This window comes from Drosophila yakuba, unplaced genomic scaffold (assembly GCF_016746365.2).
Source record: "Drosophila yakuba strain Tai18E2 unplaced genomic scaffold, Prin_Dyak_Tai18E2_2.1 Segkk50_quiver_pilon_scaf, whole genome shotgun sequence".
NCBI lineage: Eukaryota > Metazoa > Arthropoda > Insecta > Diptera > Drosophilidae > Drosophila > Drosophila yakuba.
The window spans coordinates 784687-802148 of record NW_025048817.1 but is presented as its reverse complement, the minus strand read 5'-3'; the positions used below and the strand labels follow the sequence as shown (position 1 = coordinate 802148).

At 39.5% G+C, this 17462-nt stretch overlaps 1 pseudogene; it reads left to right on the top strand.

Moving 5' to 3' along the window:
- The window catches only part of LOC26535280, a 383537-nt pseudogene that overhangs the window by 202369 nt on the left and 163706 nt on the right, over positions 1 to 17462 (top strand).

Genomic DNA, 17462 nt, shown 5'->3' with positions numbered 1-17462 from the left:
GGACAGACTACAGCTCTCCAACGGAGTACATACAAACACCTTTCAACACAATCATCCCAGAGAGGGACGATTGGAACACACGAACACCTGGCCTCCAGAATGCTATACGGACGGGTCAAAACTTCAGAACAGATTAGGAGGAGGAGTTTACTCCGAACAACTAGGCCTACGCATCTCATTCAGACTCCCCGATTATTGCAGCGTTTTCCAAGCTAAAGTAGCAGCAATAAGGGAGGCCCTAAAACACTTAAAATCACTAAAACCGGAAAGCTCACATGTAAACATTTTCAGTTACAGCCAAGCAGCTATCAAATCGATTGGCTTAATCTCAAGTCCCTCGAAAACAGTATCGAATTGCCGATCATCTTTACACGAGATGACACCACAATTTATAATCAGCCTTATATGGGTACCTGGACACAGGGACATAGAAGGCAACTGCATCGCAGATGAACTAGCTCGAGAAGGCACTACCGCGCCACTCATACAAGAGATGGAGGGCATGAGTATGCCTTTAGCCACTTGTAAACTACAACTTAGGGAAAACCTAAACCGTAACAAACAGACAATATGGGAAAACACCACACACTGTCGCCTAACACGCCAAATATAGCTCAAAAAGAACGTCAAAACTTTTAAAATTGATCAGAGCAAACCTCAGCACTGCTATGAGCGTCTTCACAGGGCATTGGTTGATAGGCACCAATTCCAGAAGACTAAATGCCCCGTATAATGATTTCTGCCGTAGCCGTAGGAACGAAGAAGTGTAAGTCCGACCTGTCCGACACCAATCCATATCGGATACAAAAATTCACCAGCGCCTCTGGCTGGGGAAACTGCTAACTTCACACGAACATCGACAAGCAGGAGAAAACATACACGGTATCACAATGGACCTCTAATGGTCTAAGTGCGTCAGATAACCGACGGCCGGTAAAACCTAACCTAACCTAAAGTTTTTCTGAGCATATTCTGTTCTCCTCTGCCACGAAAATGTAAACCATTATAAATATGTTGTCGCAGAACGCCGAATGCGGAAAAGGTGAAGAGAGACATAGTAAATGCGAGAATAAAAACAAAAACAAGAAAATGCAGTCATAAGTTAGAGAAATTAAACTCCAAAACAAATCATTCATATTAAGTTAACCCCCTTAAACATGGAAACAGCTCTTCATCCCTGTTATCGTGAGGGCCTTCAACGAGGATCGGAATGTGGGTGAGTGAACCAATCTAAATGAATATATAATATAAAGTCAAAAAAAAAAAACAAAGCAAAGCTAATTATTAAGTCAACCTAATGTGAATAATCTGTCCGTGGTATACTGCCCCAATCCAATTGCCCACGGCTGACGATATAGAGCATTTAGGTTCCGTCCGTTATATTTTTTTTGTTTTGATGTGCTGGATTGCAACTAAGCTTGCGCCTAAATGACTGTAATAATAATTTGATTAATAATGATCGTTAAGAAAGTTCTCATATGGAATCTCGCCTTAAGTTAATGCGCATTCCCTTCTCCGTTCGCTGTTCATTACCAAATTAGTTATTGTGCTGCGGTTATATTTTGCTATCTTAATGAAGATACCAGATGATCATTAACAACGATAAGAATATGCCTAGGAACGATGCGCTTAGTAATTAACCATTCATATGTAAGTAAAATAGTAGTCTAGACATTAGAATCAAATTCAGATTATATAGTATATTAAAATAATAATATAATATAGTATATTAATAACGAAACAACGCAAACGTAATCATGTCATAGATCTGAAATTTTATTTACGTTAAGCTTTCTGAAAGTTGTTGAATCAATTATTATGTACTTCATATCTTGATCCGCACAATTATGAGTGAGTAGATGAAATTCTTTCGCGACCTGGGGATTTGAATTATTTGATCAGCTACAATATGGGTCTTTGTTAACAATTAAAAGTCAAAGGCATTGGTAGGGTGGGTAGCGACTTCGTGTGTGTCAAACATCTTCTAAGACGCCAAAAACTTAATCCTGGTGCTCCACAAATTTCCCTCTCGCTTAAATTACTTTTTTATTGGTTACAGTATTTGCTCTGATTTGTTTCTAGGGCAAATAGCTTTTGTATTTTCGCCATGATCGGATGGCTTATTAGTTTCGGACAGGGACTCTATAAATATTCTTAATGTAATGACAGGAGCAGATACAGCAATAACCACTTCCCATTCCGGAAGAGCTAGAAATTACAAGGGGTTCCGCGCCGCTGTACACTCTGCTATCCTGAGAGGTTTAGTTTACTACGCTCTTGACTGTGGTTAAACTAAAAAAAACTTACACTAAAAACACTTTCGAATGATAAATTACTGATAGAGAACTGCACTAAATAGGGTAACTATATTCTATTATTTCTGGACATCGTAGGTTTGCGAAAGTGGACACTGACGACCGAAGTATAGGTATTCTTTATTAAACTGCAAAGTAACTTTATTAAGAATCATCATCGGTGTGAGGAAACTGTTTATCGGTTGGCTGCTTGCAAAGTCTTTTTAACTGGAATACATAGTGTATGCGTAAGTGTACATATGTCCGTCAATTCTGATCAGCAGTTTGCTTAACAAAATTTATACAGGAAGAATCATTCTAGGTAAAGGAAATAGCCCAAAAATACGTAAAATATATTTAAAAAAAAATATATATATATATACCAATTCAAATATATTGGTGTAAGAACAATTATTATTTCCCCAAAGAAAAAGGTCTAAGCGAAAATAAATAAAATATAAAAACACAAAATAGTAAAAGAAATACAAATTTGATAACTTTTTACACAAATAACCTAACAAAAACAATATGCCAATCCATCATAGTCCAGAAAAAGGTTTAGCCCCAAGGGAGATCCAGTGGCCGATACGCAGCCTTGTGCGATAACCCTTGTTTTTTTTTTTTTTTTTTTTGCTTTTTTTATTATTTATTGAATCTTCCCTTTGTGTTAAGAGACTAACAATAAGTGTTCAAATCTTAATCTAACTTAATTAACTTTCACTTAGTGATAGTTTTTTCATTAATGCCCTAATAAGTTTATTGCTGGGCTGGGAGGTCGTTGCGGTGCAGCCGGCTTTGACTGCATACTCGGATTAGTTTTCTTGCGAGGGGATTTGTATGGGTGGTCAGCTTTTCGTTATACTTCGTTTTTTTCTCAGCTATTACTTCGATTACTAATTTGATTTTTAGGTCTCTGTGTATGTTTTCGTTCCGAAGGTACCACGGCGCTCCAGTGATAATTCTCAGAATTCTTGACTGTGCTCGCTGAATAATGTCTATGTTACTTCTGGATGCGTTGCCCCACAGCTCGGAGCCATAAGTCCAGATAGGTTTTAAGACGGAGTTGTATAGAAGAGCTTTGAACTCCAGACTAAGTGGAGAGCGAGCATTTATGAGCCAGTGGAGGTTCCTTGCTTTAAGTTTAAGATGTATCGATTTGGCTTCTATATGTTTGCGCCAAGTGAGCCGCCTGTCCAGATGAACACCCAGATATGTTACCTCGTCGGCTTGTGGAATGCATATGTTATTCAAGACCAGTGGTGGGCATGTTTGTTTGTTTAAGGTAAAGGTAACCTGCTTGCATTTTTGAACATTTATTGAAATTCTCCAGTCGGCAAGCCATCGTTCTACAGATGTTAAGTGTCGGGATAGGAGTGGCTTTTATTGGGCATTTGGAGCGACTGAGTATCGCGGTATCATCAGCGAACGTGGAGGTTGTTAGATTGTAGTCTATGGGGAAATCCGCCGTATACAGGGTGTATAAGATTGGACCCAGTACACTGCCTTGCGGCACTCCAGCTTCGATTGCGCAATCGCGTGAAGTGCTTGTATCGCATCTTATTGCAAACACTCTGTTATATAGGTATGACTTCAGTAGCTTATGTGTGTTTTGGGGCAACAGCTTGATTATTTTAAACAAAAGTCCATCGAGCCACACTCTGTCAAATGCCTGCGCGACGTCTAGAAAAATGGCTGTGCAGTATTCTCGATGTTCAAAAGCAGTACGAATTTCTGACGTGATTCGATTGACCTGTTCGATGGTTCCATGTTTTTCTCTAAAGCCAAATTGATGTGTTGGAAGTGTGTTGTTTATTCTAAGATGAGGGCTAATCCGAAGGAGTAGCATTTTTTCAAACAGCTTTGAAAGACATGTTAGTAAGCTTATCGGTCTATATGATGATGGCTGCGTTTTATCTTTTCCTGGCTTTGGAATCATTACTATGGTCGACTTTTTCCATTTTTGAGGGAAGTATCCAAGCTTGGCGATTGCGTTGAACAACAGGCAGATGTGAAGAATAGCACACTTTGGGAGTTCAATGAGCATTCTTGGAGTTATTAGGTCGTAGCCAGGCGATTTTCTTGGGTTCAGTTGCTCTTTGATAACCTTTGCTAGTTCACATGGTCGGAATTCAAAGGGTTCTTGAGGATCTAGATTGGCTGCTATTAAAGGAGGGAGAATAAATGTGTTGGTAGAGGGATTTGGTCGGAATACATTTTGTAAATGGTCAGCGAAAGCACTGGCTCTTTCTTCATCACTTCGAAACCAGGTGCCAGAGGGACTTCGTAGTGGCATAATTGGCGCTATTGGAGTCTTTAGGTTTCTGTGAGCTCTCCAAAGAGGGTACTTAGTGCTGGTGGGAGAGAGTTGCTCGATATATGAACGTTGGCTGTTTTTTTCCTCTTGTTTGAGAGCATTGGTAAGCCTGCGTGTGGCTATCTTAAGCATGTGCTTTGTAATTGGTGATCTATTAGACTGCCAATCCCTTCGTAGGCGTCGTTTATCTAATACCAGCCGCTCGATTTCGCGATTAGTTTTGATGTAGTTTGGTTTTGCATACGTCACTGGCGGGGTTGAAGCCTTTGCAGCCGAAACTAAAATGTTTCCAAGAGTTTCCGTTGACTTGTCTATATCCTCCTTTGTAGATAATGCCGTCGTTAGTTCTATGTGTGAACAGACATACTTTTGATACCTTGGCCAGTTTGTTCTAAAATTTGTGAGTCTATACGGTGGGTCGACGATGTGGGGGCGAGTTAGCATATTTAGAAAAACAGGTGAGTGATCTGATGATAAATCTGCTAGTGCTTCGGCGGTGACCATGTTGCGGGGGACATGTTTAGTAATTGCAAAATCGATCAGGTCTGGGATTTTTCTTGGGTCTGCTGGCCAGTATGTAGGCTTACCCGGGGATACATAGTCTAGCTTGTTTTCTGGCTTCGTAAGCGCATTGTACAATTGCTTACCCTTTGGCGTCACAAGTCGAGATCCCCAATGGGTGTGCTTGGCGTTATAGTCACCCGCTGCGATGAACCTGTCACCTAGTGTGTTAAAGAATTCCATGAATTGATCCTCAGAGATTGGAAAGCGCGGTGGGCAGTAGACTGCGGCTAGAGTCGTTGAACCATTGTTGAGTTGTAAGGCTATGGACGTAGATTGTAAGTAGTTTTTGTCAAAATTGTTTAAGTGGTGGTGTTTTATGCGATTTCTGATGAGTATTCCAGTGCCTCCATGAGCTTTACCATCTGGATGATTTGTACCATAGAACAAGTATCCTGGTATATGAAAATTGTTTTTATTTGTGAGGTGCGTTTCTGATAGTAGCATTACGTCGATGTTTTTTTCGTAAATGAACTGTGTGAGCTCTTGTGTATGCCGTGAAACGCCATTTGCGTTCCACAGAGATATCCGTAGGGAAGCCATTATGGGGATTTTGAAGATACAAGAAGTTGAATCAGGATATTTTGGTTTTTCATGAGCTCTTGCAAAGTATTTTGCATGAACGTCATAAAGTCTTTCATGCTTTGCTGTAGGGATAGCATCATAGCTTCGATGCCACTTTGTTGTGTTTGTTGGATGTTTGTCGGTGTATGTTCGGAATGAGCAGTTCTTGTCGGTGGGGCGGGCACTTCTAGTCCGGATTTTAGGGCGCTAGCGAAAGAAATTGTTGGAGTAGTGCTTGGGACAGTTAGGGGTGGTTGAAAAATCGGTTGCGGAGAGTAGAAATTGACTTTGTTGTATGTATGTGCTGTGGCAATACGTTTGTTTAGGCGGCTCTTCAATTCTTTGTACACCACACAGCCTCTGTAGTTTGCAGTATGTTTTTCCCCGCAGTTACTGCATTTCTTCACAGACTTATCGTCCTTGTTTTTGGGGCAGTTTGCGGTAGTATGAGGTTCGCTACAGACAACACATACGGACTTAAGGGTGCAGTATGCCTTGGTGTGGCCGTATTCTTGGCAATTAGTACATTGAACTGGATTGATACGTTTGTGCGGCTCTCCACGGTGATCCTCCGATGTAGCAAGTACTGTAAATTGTATATTGGGTGCACTTCGTTTTCTTTAGTGCCTGGAGCTCTGGTTCGAGTTCTATTTTGAATAGTGGCTGCGGAACTTTGTCTTTGTTTAAAATATTAATAGCTGTCTTTGCAGAAAAGTTTTTGGCCTTCAGAGCCTCAATTATCTCAGCTGGTGTCACTGTTGCTTCAATGCCCTTAAGTACTACCTGTAGCCCTTTGCAACTTTTTAATTGGTATGTGTAGTAGTTTTTACCAGCATCATTTAGGTATTTAGTCACTATACGGTGGTCTGCTTCTGTTTGGATCTGTAGTTTTATTTCATGAATATTTCCTTTTTTAAGTGGGATACGTGGGATATAACGAGTTTATTTACAAGTGCATTTGTACTTTGTTCTCGTATGAAAATTGGTGGAGGCCTGGTCTTTTTTGGTTCCCCTACCGTTTTTTCGTCGGGTTGTTCGGTCGCAGAATCAGCCAAGATAGCATATCGGTTTGAATTATTTACTGCAGAGTTTTCATTGCCGTTGTTGGTTCGATTGATTTTGGGTTGATTACCTGCCTTATTGTTTTGAGGGCTGAGCTTTCTCTTGATTTGGATGTAGCGATCCATGCCAGTCTGCACAGTCGAAATCGACTTCTGCTTTTGTTTTGATTCTTCTTTGCGTGCATTATTGTTGTTGCAAACGGTGGTCAAAAACAAATACAACTAGCGAAATGGAATTTGAAGCTCAGTTAAAAGCGATCGTAGAGAGTGCTGTTGCCGGTGCGCTCACAGTCCAAAAACAATCATTTGAAAAGCAATTGCAGGAGATGAATGAACGAATCGGGAAATTAACAGTGAACACGCCAGAGGTGGAAACTTATGTAGATGCTGAATTAGACCAGGTGTTGTCTGTAACGAGCCTCTAGATATAGTTAAATCTCTGCCAGATTTTGAGGGCAAAAGTGAAACATATGTGTCGTGGAGAAAAGCGGCTCATGTCGCTTTTAAAGTTTTTAAAGATTACGAGGGAAGTTCAACATTTTACCAAGCTCTTGGTATTATGCGAAATAAAATAAAAGGTCCAGCAAATACAGTATTGGCTTCTTTTAATACTCCGTTACATTTCAAGGCAATGATCAGCCGTCTTGATTTCACATATTCCGACAAAAGGCCGATCTACCTAATCGAACAAGAGCTATCAACTTTGCGACAGGGAGACATGACTCTTACTGAATTCTACGATGAAGTCGAGAAAAAACTGACCCTACTTACTAACAAGACAATAATGACATTTGATAGTGCCTTGGCGATGTCACTGAATGAAAAGTACAGAGCAGACGCGTTACGTGTATTTGTAACCGGAGCTAGGAAATCGTTGAGCGACATTCTTTTTGCAAAAGGTCCAAAAGATTTACCAACTGCTCTCGCTTTAGCGCAAGAGGTCGAGTCGAACCATGAGCGTTACCAATTCGCCCTTATTTATTCTAAAAATATTGGAGACAGGGGTCAGAAAACCGAACAAAAGCATAGCGATAGGGATAGAAATTCAATCATGCCCATGCAAACTAAAAACCCATATTTTAGCAAGCGCCAGGTGCCTACTTTTGATAACCAGGAAAGACAAGATCCAGTCCAGTTAACAAATCCTGATGTTCCATGCGATCTAGAAGAACTGGAAATTTTGGACAAGCTCCATTTCCGACTCAGGGAAATATTTGGCCATCCAACAACAAAATTCTTGGCCATCTCAACAACAATATTCTTGGCCATCTCAACAACAATATTCTTGGCCATCTCAACAACAATATTCTTGGCCATCCCAACAACAAAAGTCATTTCAAACACAAAATCAATTCGCATCAACCCCAACAGCAAAACACAAGTCAGGCTCAGGGACATGTTGGGTATGCGCAAGCATCAAAAAGACAACTAGTGGCAGTGCAAGGTTTACAGGGCCAAAACAGCAGAGGATCAACCACTTACCTCATGAGAAAGGTCAATGTGAGGAAGACACAGACGATTATCAAAAGGAGGCAGAAGCGGAGGTTGATGATTATGAGGACGAACTAGTGAATTACGATCATGTTATTTTTTAGCCACAAATCCCTGCTACCGTACATAGAAAGAGAGATAGCAGGGAGAACCATAAAACTTTTGATTGACACCGGGGCTTCGAAAAATTATATACAGCCCCTCCCTGAATTAAAAAACTTAATGCCGGTACAAAATAAATTCACGGTAAAATCGCTCATGGTTGCAACACCGTCAAACAGAAATGTTTTATTAAGCTATTTAACACATCTGTTCAATTCTTTATTCTTCCAAGTCTCTATAGTTTTGACGCAATAATAGGACTTGACCTTTTGAAACAGGGAAATGCAACGTTAGATTTTAAGAACAAAACGTTGAATATCAACAATGAAGTGGAATCTATTCAGTTTTTGAGATGTGACAGCGTAAATTTCACCAACATAGAGAATATTGTGGTTCCAAATCAGATATCTAATAAATTCCATACAATGCTTCGAAACCGATTGGCCGTCTTTGCGGAACCGGAAGAAGCACTGCCGTATAATACCAACATTGTTGCCACAAATATGTGGCACTTGCGGCAGAGCTAAAACTGCAACGCCATCTAGGTGTCATATTGCGAGGCGTGCGCCACCTGCATAACGCGTGAAGGGGTTAGCGGCAGGGTCACGGGTCTTACAGGGCTAATTGCCAGTTTTCCCAGAGAGAGTAAAATTTCTACAAATCGGGCAGATGCTAGGTTGCCGCCTTATTCTGGCGTCATCAGCAGCCATTCTCCAGTTAAAGATCGGCGGAGAAAGTTCGCTTTGTGATTGTGGGCAATTTAAGCCAAATAAGTACAAGTGCTACAGGCGAACCAGATTGGCGAATAGCTTGGACCGGCGGAGAGCTGGGGTAAGTGGAGGAAAAGGGCTAAGAAACCCAGATTTTTATCGTTTTAAAAGAACCAAGTTTAACCAGCTTACTGATCCGGAAGGAAGAAGCGCTACAGCCAGGCAGCGCCAGAGATTGCAGTTTTTTTGTCAGGCCACAAAAGGGAATTAAAAGGCAGTGCAGACAACAAATCTTCGGCTGCAGCTTCTGCGACCAAGGAAGGCCTTAAAAAAAGAAAGAAAAAATCCAAGGAAAAAGGGAGAAAAACCCTAACTACGGGAAAAGAAAAGATAATTATGTTTTAGTCAATTAGGTTACGAATTTTTTTTTATTATTGTGGAGAAAAATAATGTGCAAATTTTTTTGTGTTTTATATTTGTGTTTAATTTGTAAGCCACACGGGAAAAAAAAATGTCCCGACTTTAAAAGGAGAAAGAAAAAAAAATAACAGGGATAAGAATGTGTGCGAGATAATCAATAATTTTATATTTTAAATCCAAAAAGAAAACTTTACTCCCAATGAAATAGCTGCCGTCGCCGAAAGCGCTTTCTCCGATGGAAGTTACCAAAGAAAAGGGTGAGTCACCAAAGAAAACCATGTTAATTATGTATGTTGGCCAAATTAAAATGAGTTCAACACCAAAAGCATTAACTTAGATGTCCCTATTGTTTTTCCCCTTGAAATGTTCAAATAAATGATAACGTAAAGATCATAAAAGGAAATGCAAAAGAACTAACATATTCACACTGAGAGAAATCCGAGACAATCGCTATTTAAATTCACGTATATTAATGTCTTGTAATTTTTTTTGTCAATTTTTATATATTTTTAATCCTCACTTTTCGTGAACTCCAAAAACAATAATTTATTTATGTGAAAAATGTATCTTTTTACACATTCATTCCAATTTATTTTATATGCCTAGTTTTAAGAATTTTTATATGCACTAGTAATAAAATGGATTTATAATGTGGTAATTCCCTAAGTTTTCGCCGCAGCTAGCATGAGGCCCTTGCGAGTAGATTAGGTTTCCAAAGGGGCCGTCAGGGAAAATTTTGATGATAAGATGGCCATTGGTAGGGCGGGTCAACGAAGGCCTCCAACAACACCGGAGGCTGGCGTGGTTTGGTTTGGCGTAAACTATTAGAACATGTTTTCCCTCTCTAGATGTCTGTAATATGAGTTCTCCTACTTCCGGATCAGGTTAGCTTGTCTAGCACGCGAAAATAAGTTTTATAATCAAAAATATGCAAATATGGGATCGCAGCAAGACCACCACCCCCTTTTACCGACAAGCAGCAGCCGGACCGTCGCTCGCGTGCGCTCGATACCCATCGAACACCCTGCCTGACGTTATTCTTGGATGTGATACGTTACAAATACGTACTGAGGACGACCAACCCATTTACTCAATACTCTATCCGTACCCCATGGGCGAATAAGGAAACAAATGCTTTGTTAAAGGACGGAATTATCAGGCCCTCGTCGTCACCTTACAACAATCCGGTTTGGGTAGTCGATAAAAAAGGTACAGATGAAAAGGGAAACACTAAGAAAAGGTTGGTTATAGATTTTAGAAAACTAAATTTAAAAACAATCGACGACAAGTACCCTATACCAAACGTAGTATCCATCTTGTCAAATTTGGGAAAGGCCAGGTTCTTTACAACCTTGACCTTAAATCGGGGTTTCACCAAATTCTGCTCGCAGAAAAGGATAGGGAGAAAACTGCCTTTTCAGTAGGAAATGGAAAATACGAGTTTTGCCGTTTGCCGTTTGGCTTGAAAAATGCCCCAAGTATTTTTCAACGTGCTATTGATGATGTTCTTAGGGACCGTATAGGTCATGTTATGTTTACGTTGATGACGTAATAATATTTTCAAACGGAATCGAGGACCACGTAAACGACGTTGACTGTCTGAGGCAAACATGAGGGTTTCTAAAGAGAAATCGTTTTTCTTCAAGGAAAGCGTCGAGTATCTCGGATTTATGGTGTCAAGTGGAGGTATCACAACCAGTCCTAGCAAAGTAGAGGCTATTCAGAAATATAATCAACCTACTAATCTGTTTAGTGTTCGATCGTTTTTAGGGCTAGCAAGTTATTACCGCTGCTTTATTAGGGACTTCGCCTCTATTGCTAGACCACTGACTGACATTCTGAAAACGGAAAAGTTTCCGCAAGCCAGTCTAAAAAGATACCAATTTCTTTCGATGAAAGACAATGTTCTGTTTTGAGAAACTTAAAAATGTTCTTGTCTCCGAAAATGTAATGTTATTGTATCCCGATTATAGGAAAGCCTTTGACTTAACAACAGACGCTTCGGCTTTTGGCCTGGGTGCAGTCTTATCACAGGATGGCAAGCCTGTTACAATGATTTCGAGAACTTTACAGGATAGAGAACTTAATTTCGCAACAAATGAACGAGAACTTTTGGCCATCGTTTGGGCTTTAAAGTCTCTTAGGAACTATCTATATGGTGTCAAAAATCTTAAAATTTTTACAGATCACAAACCGTTAACATACGCCGTGTCAGATAGGAATCCAAATGCAAAAATCAAGAGATGGAAGGCGTTTATAGACGAACATAATGCTAAAATTTTCTATAAACCTGGCAAGGAGAACTATGTTGCCGATGCACTATCCAGGTATGCTATTCATGTCCTAGAGGACGAACCCCGGTCAGACATTGCAACAATACATAGCGAAATTTCATTGACTTTTACAATCGAAACTATCGACAAGCCGGTTAACTGTTTTAGAAACCAGATAGTAATAGATGAGGGCACCGCAGACTCAACTCGAACTTTTGTTATTTTCGGAAGCAAGACAAGGCATCTAATACAATTTCTAGACAAAGAGACTTTACTCGGAAGAATTCGTGATGTGGTTAAGCCGGATGTAGTGAATGCGATACACTGCGAATTACCTGTACTAGCTTTCATTCAAAACAGTCTTGTAAATGAGTTTCCAGCAACGACCTTCCGACACACTATAAAATGGTTAGCGACATTTTTAATCAAACTGAGCAACGGGAAATAGTGTCTTTGGAGCACAACAGAGCGCATAGGGCAGCACAGGAGAATGTAAAATTCTTCAATACTACTTTTTCCCTAAAATGTCCCAAATAGCCGCTACCTTTGTTGCTAACTGCTTGGTTTGTCAAAAAGCCAAATACGACCGCCATCCGCAAAAGCAAATCCTCGGGAAAACACCTATTCCGTCACATGTAGGCGAGACATTGCATATTGATATATTTTCTACGGATAGGAAGTACTTTTTGACATGTATTGATAAACTTTCCAAATTCGCTATTGTGCAACCAATCGGCTCTCGAACGATAACTGATTTAGAACCTGCAATTATGCAATTAATGAACTTTTATCCCCATTCAAAGACAATATTTTGTGACAATGAACCGTCCATAAATTCCGAGTCAATCAAGTCACTTTTGAAAAATCGTTTTAATGTTGACATAGCGAACGCACCTCCACTTCATAGTACCTCAAACGGACAGGTTGAAAGGCTTCACAGCACGCTTTTAGAAATAGCTCGATGCCTGAAACTTGCAGTGGAATGAATGATACTGTCAACCTTATTCTTCAGGCAACAATAGAATACAATAAGACGGTGCACTCAGTCACCAATAGAAGACCGATCGACATTATTCATTCAACTCCTCCCGAATTGGCTAACGAGATAGTAGAAATGGTTAACGAAGCTCAGGAAAAACAGCTAAGAAGAGAAAATGTAACAAGACGAGACAGAACCTTTGAGGTGGGAGAAACCGTCATGGTAAAACAAAACAATCGCTTGGGAAATAAACTAACCCCACGATATAGGGAAGAACTAATCGAAGCAGACCTCGGGACAACGGTCCTCATAAAAGGGAGGGTCGTTCATAAAGATAATCTACGCTAGGTTTATTATTTTTTCTTTTGTGACCATCGCCAAGTTAGCAAAATACAAACGTGAAGTCTGGACACTAGTAAAAGAGTTTACAAAAGTATTTCAATTAAACATTTGTCAAATCTTACTTATTTTATCTATATTATATCCGCTTCATCCTCTTTAGAAACCAATACTTTTACTACATACTTTAATATCAAAAATATCTGAATGAACTTTATTATAAAATTATAATTGTTATACTTAATTATTGTCAAAACTTTAGTATTAAAACTGTAACTACCTCTTAAGTAGATGAGAATGAATTAAGATCTATCAACGTAGTATCTGCTAAAGATATAAAGATGCGGCAACTATTTCTGCGCCTGGGTACTGAAACGACGAACTGAATAATATCTGCCCAAGACGCCATCCAGAGTGCGTTCAACAATACGTTTTGATGGTCAACCAGTTTAACCAACATCAACATCATCGTCGTCAACAAGTCGACGGCTACAATAAAGATGTTTTCCAAGTTCGCTACGATCATCTCCAGAACTTTGTTGCGAACCCATGACATGGAGAATCAACACCATTTACGAACTTCTTGGATTCATCCAGTTATGCAGAGCTGCCTTCCCTTCGATGGTTTACCGCAGTACCAAGTTGGCAGTATGGAAACTTAGTGGCAATGAGTAAGCTGTAAGCACAACCAATGTTACCCGTAAGATCGCTTTCAAATAGATTTGCCAATTGTAAAAAAGTCTGTGGACAGCCTTCGTCTTAGAAGGGGAGGAGTTAACACAATCACCAAACTGACGAAATATAGTCGTAAGTCTCAAGTCATTTTTCTATTTATACCATAGATCGAGCTTTACCTATAAGAAACTGTACCTTGTTATTGTAGATTAAGCTTTAGAGATAAGAACTCTTGTTATACTTAAGTCAGTCGATTTTGGGAGTTTGGAAGCGTCGGTCATCGCACGTACCTACAATTCGCCTCATTAAGTGCAGACCGCACAAGCCATGTCATAATTTGTATAACTACTCGAATAAAATATATTCAAATACTTAAAATTATATAACTTACATATGTCCGTCAATTCTGATCAGCAGTTTGCTTAACAAAAGTTATACAGGAAGAATCATTCTAGGTAAAGGAAATAGCCCAAAATACGTAAAAATGCATTTAAAAAAAAATGTATATATATACACCAATTCAAAATATATTGGTGTAAGAACAATTTATTATTTCTCCCAAAGAAAAAGGTCTAAGCGAAAATAAAATAATAAATATATAAAAACACAAATAGTAACATAAATACAAATTTTGATAACTTTTTACAAGACAAATAACCTAACAAAAACAATATGCCAATCCATCATAGTCCAGAAAAAGGTTTAGCCCTAAGGGAGATCCAGTGGCCGATACGCAGCCTTGTGCGATAACCCCTTGTAAGCATATATTTCATAAAGCTTGTGTTGAGAATAGATTTCACCCGGATAAAGAAAACGGATGCCCGGTGTGCTTTAGTAAAGTTCTGTTAAAGGATGTTAAAGTAGTTATTGGAAATTGCTCTCCGGAGCTAAGAATCGACCCGCATGAAAAGCAGACTGGACGATCAGTTGCTAGACAACTAGAACTAGGAGAAAGGCCACAACAGGTCAGAGATTTTCTGCAGCAACAAGAATTAATATCTAATGAAGGTTCACTAATGGCGGCTGCCGAAAGTAATCGAGGTGCCAGGGGTAACAACAATAATATGGACAGAGGTAATGGAACTCGGAGAAATGAACGTCAAGGTATACCTGCTAGAAGATAACATCGGAGTGACAACAATATTAATGACGATAATTGGTCGCAAACGGACATTGAGCTTTAGCTAGAGAAACTCTGAGGCAGATGATGCAATCTTTAGCGATTAGAAACATTTAGGAAACTCAACAGCAAGAAAGACCATCCATGGCTAACCAAAGTGCTATTTCTCATACTTCATCCATTCTCGCAACCCATAGGGTCGCAAATATTATTCAGAAGTGGGGTGTGCGTTTGAAGGAACATCTCAGGGTTTGTCTGTTAAAGAATTCTTGTGTTGACTCGAGAGCATCTAAATAATGATTTTGATGCACTGGTCAAATTTTTATCAACTTTTAATGTGCAAAGCTAGTTCTTGGCTTTGGCGAATGCCTAAACAAACAGGGAACCTTAACTGGCAACAAATTGCTACCGCCCTGCGTGCCCAATACACAGAAGGTCGAACTATGGCAGAGCTTCTCGAACAAATTCGTCCGCGTAAACAAAAACCCGGCAAATCGTTTGATACCTTTTACGAAGCTATTTGCAAACTTATGGATAAACTTTCAGTACAGTTCGAGGAAAAGGAATTAATTGAATTAGTTCAATGACATTTGCTTAGAAGAGAGATTTATAAACCAAATTGTTTGAATTGTAAAAACCGGTCGAAAACCGAAAGGCAGGGCATCCCTAAACAATCGGATGTCCCAGATGTAGATAAGGATTTAGCTAATTTATTTGAGAACAGGATAACGGAGAAGAAAAATATTGAAATAAAGCATCTTTCGTCTAAAGTAGTAATAGAAAGAGATAACACTCAACAGTCAAGAGAACAGAAACAGGGTTTCGGCCATATGAAGAAAAGCTTCGAAACTATTATTTAGTTAGAGACAGAGTAATTTGTAAGAAAACTCCGACTAAAAAGCAAAATACAATACGAAAAAAAACAAGGGAGAACGCTATAGTCGAGTTCCCCGACTATCTGATACCCGTTACTCAGCTAGTGGAAGGGAAAAGGAGAGTCTTAAACACAGTTTTTGGCGGTTTGTAGGCGTTATAGTGGGCGTGGCAGAACGTTTCTTGGCAAATCGATAGAAATTTACAAGACCAATATAAAAATGAAAAAATATCAAACCATTTTTCAAAGTGTGGGCGTGGCAGTTTTGGGCGGTTTGTGGGCGTTAGAGTAGGCGTGGCAACATGAATCGACAAACATGCGCTGCTTCTATGTCCCTGGAGTTTGTATGCTAAATCTCAACTTTCTAGCTTTAGTAGTTCCTGAGATCTCGACGTTCATACGGATGGACAGACGGACAGACGGACATGGCCAGATCGACTCGGCTATTGATCCTGATCAAGAATATATATACTTTATATGGTCGGAAACGCTTCCTTCTGCCTGTTACATACTTTTCAACGAATCTAGTATACCCTTTTACTCTACGAGTAACGGGTATAAATATTATTTGAGTTTAAGAAAAAAGACTTATGTTATGTTAAGACGAAGTTATGTAAACGTTTCCTTTCTTAATTTTACGGAATGGGGATTGCTTGATACAGGAGCAAATGTAAGCTGTATAGTTAAAGCCATTGTATCACAAGTGAAAACGGCCGATGCCAAGACACATAGGGTGTTAGGAATATTGAAAGTTTGTATGAAATATAAGGAAAATGTTCATGATATGGAATGTATATCATTCCCACCATAGCTCAGAGACTGAGGATCGATTTTTAGAAACGTTTGAGTTAGCGCCTAAGATAGTCGGAGCCATCGAAAAGCCTCTCGACTTGGAAATGAGCTCCTATCCGTTCAATGAGACTCAACTTCAAAAATTAGAATTAGCGGTGAAGGACTTGTTTCCAAATTTTGCAAACAAGGTTAAGAGCGTACTTCGTTACTAAAGCATCACATCGATGTATGATTGGCCACTCCAGTGAAACAAAGACACTACCCATTCAGTCCAGCCGTCTTTATACTGAGATTGATCGAAAGTTAGAGCTTGGTGTGATAGAACCTTTAAACAGTTCTTGGAGCCCACAAATTCGAATGGTTATTAAGCTCAATAAAGTGAGACTTTGCTTGGAGGCGCAAAAATTAAATGATGCCACTTAAAAAGATGCGTCCCCCTTACAAAGCATCGATGGAATTTTCTCTTGCTTGCCGAAGGCCAATATAATTAGTAAATTGGACCTGAAGGATGCCTATTGGCAGATACAGTTAACAGAAGAGGCAAAACCACTCACGGCTTTCACAGTGCCGGGTCGAACTCTTTTTCAGTTCGCCGTTATGTAATTCGGTTTATATAACGCACCATCCACTATGTGTCGTCTAATGGATGATTTAATTCCTGCTGATCTGCGTCACTGTGTATTTGGATATTTAGATGACTTATGAATAGTTACCGAAGACTTTGAATCTCATTTGCCTGTACTGAATCGAATTGCAGAGCAGTTCCGAAAGGCAATCTTAACAATAAACATTAGTAAGATCCATTTCTGTGTGACCAAAGTTAACTATTCAGTATACATCATTCGCCCGATCCTCGTAATATAAAGCATCTCCGAGGATTTTTAAGTGTATGC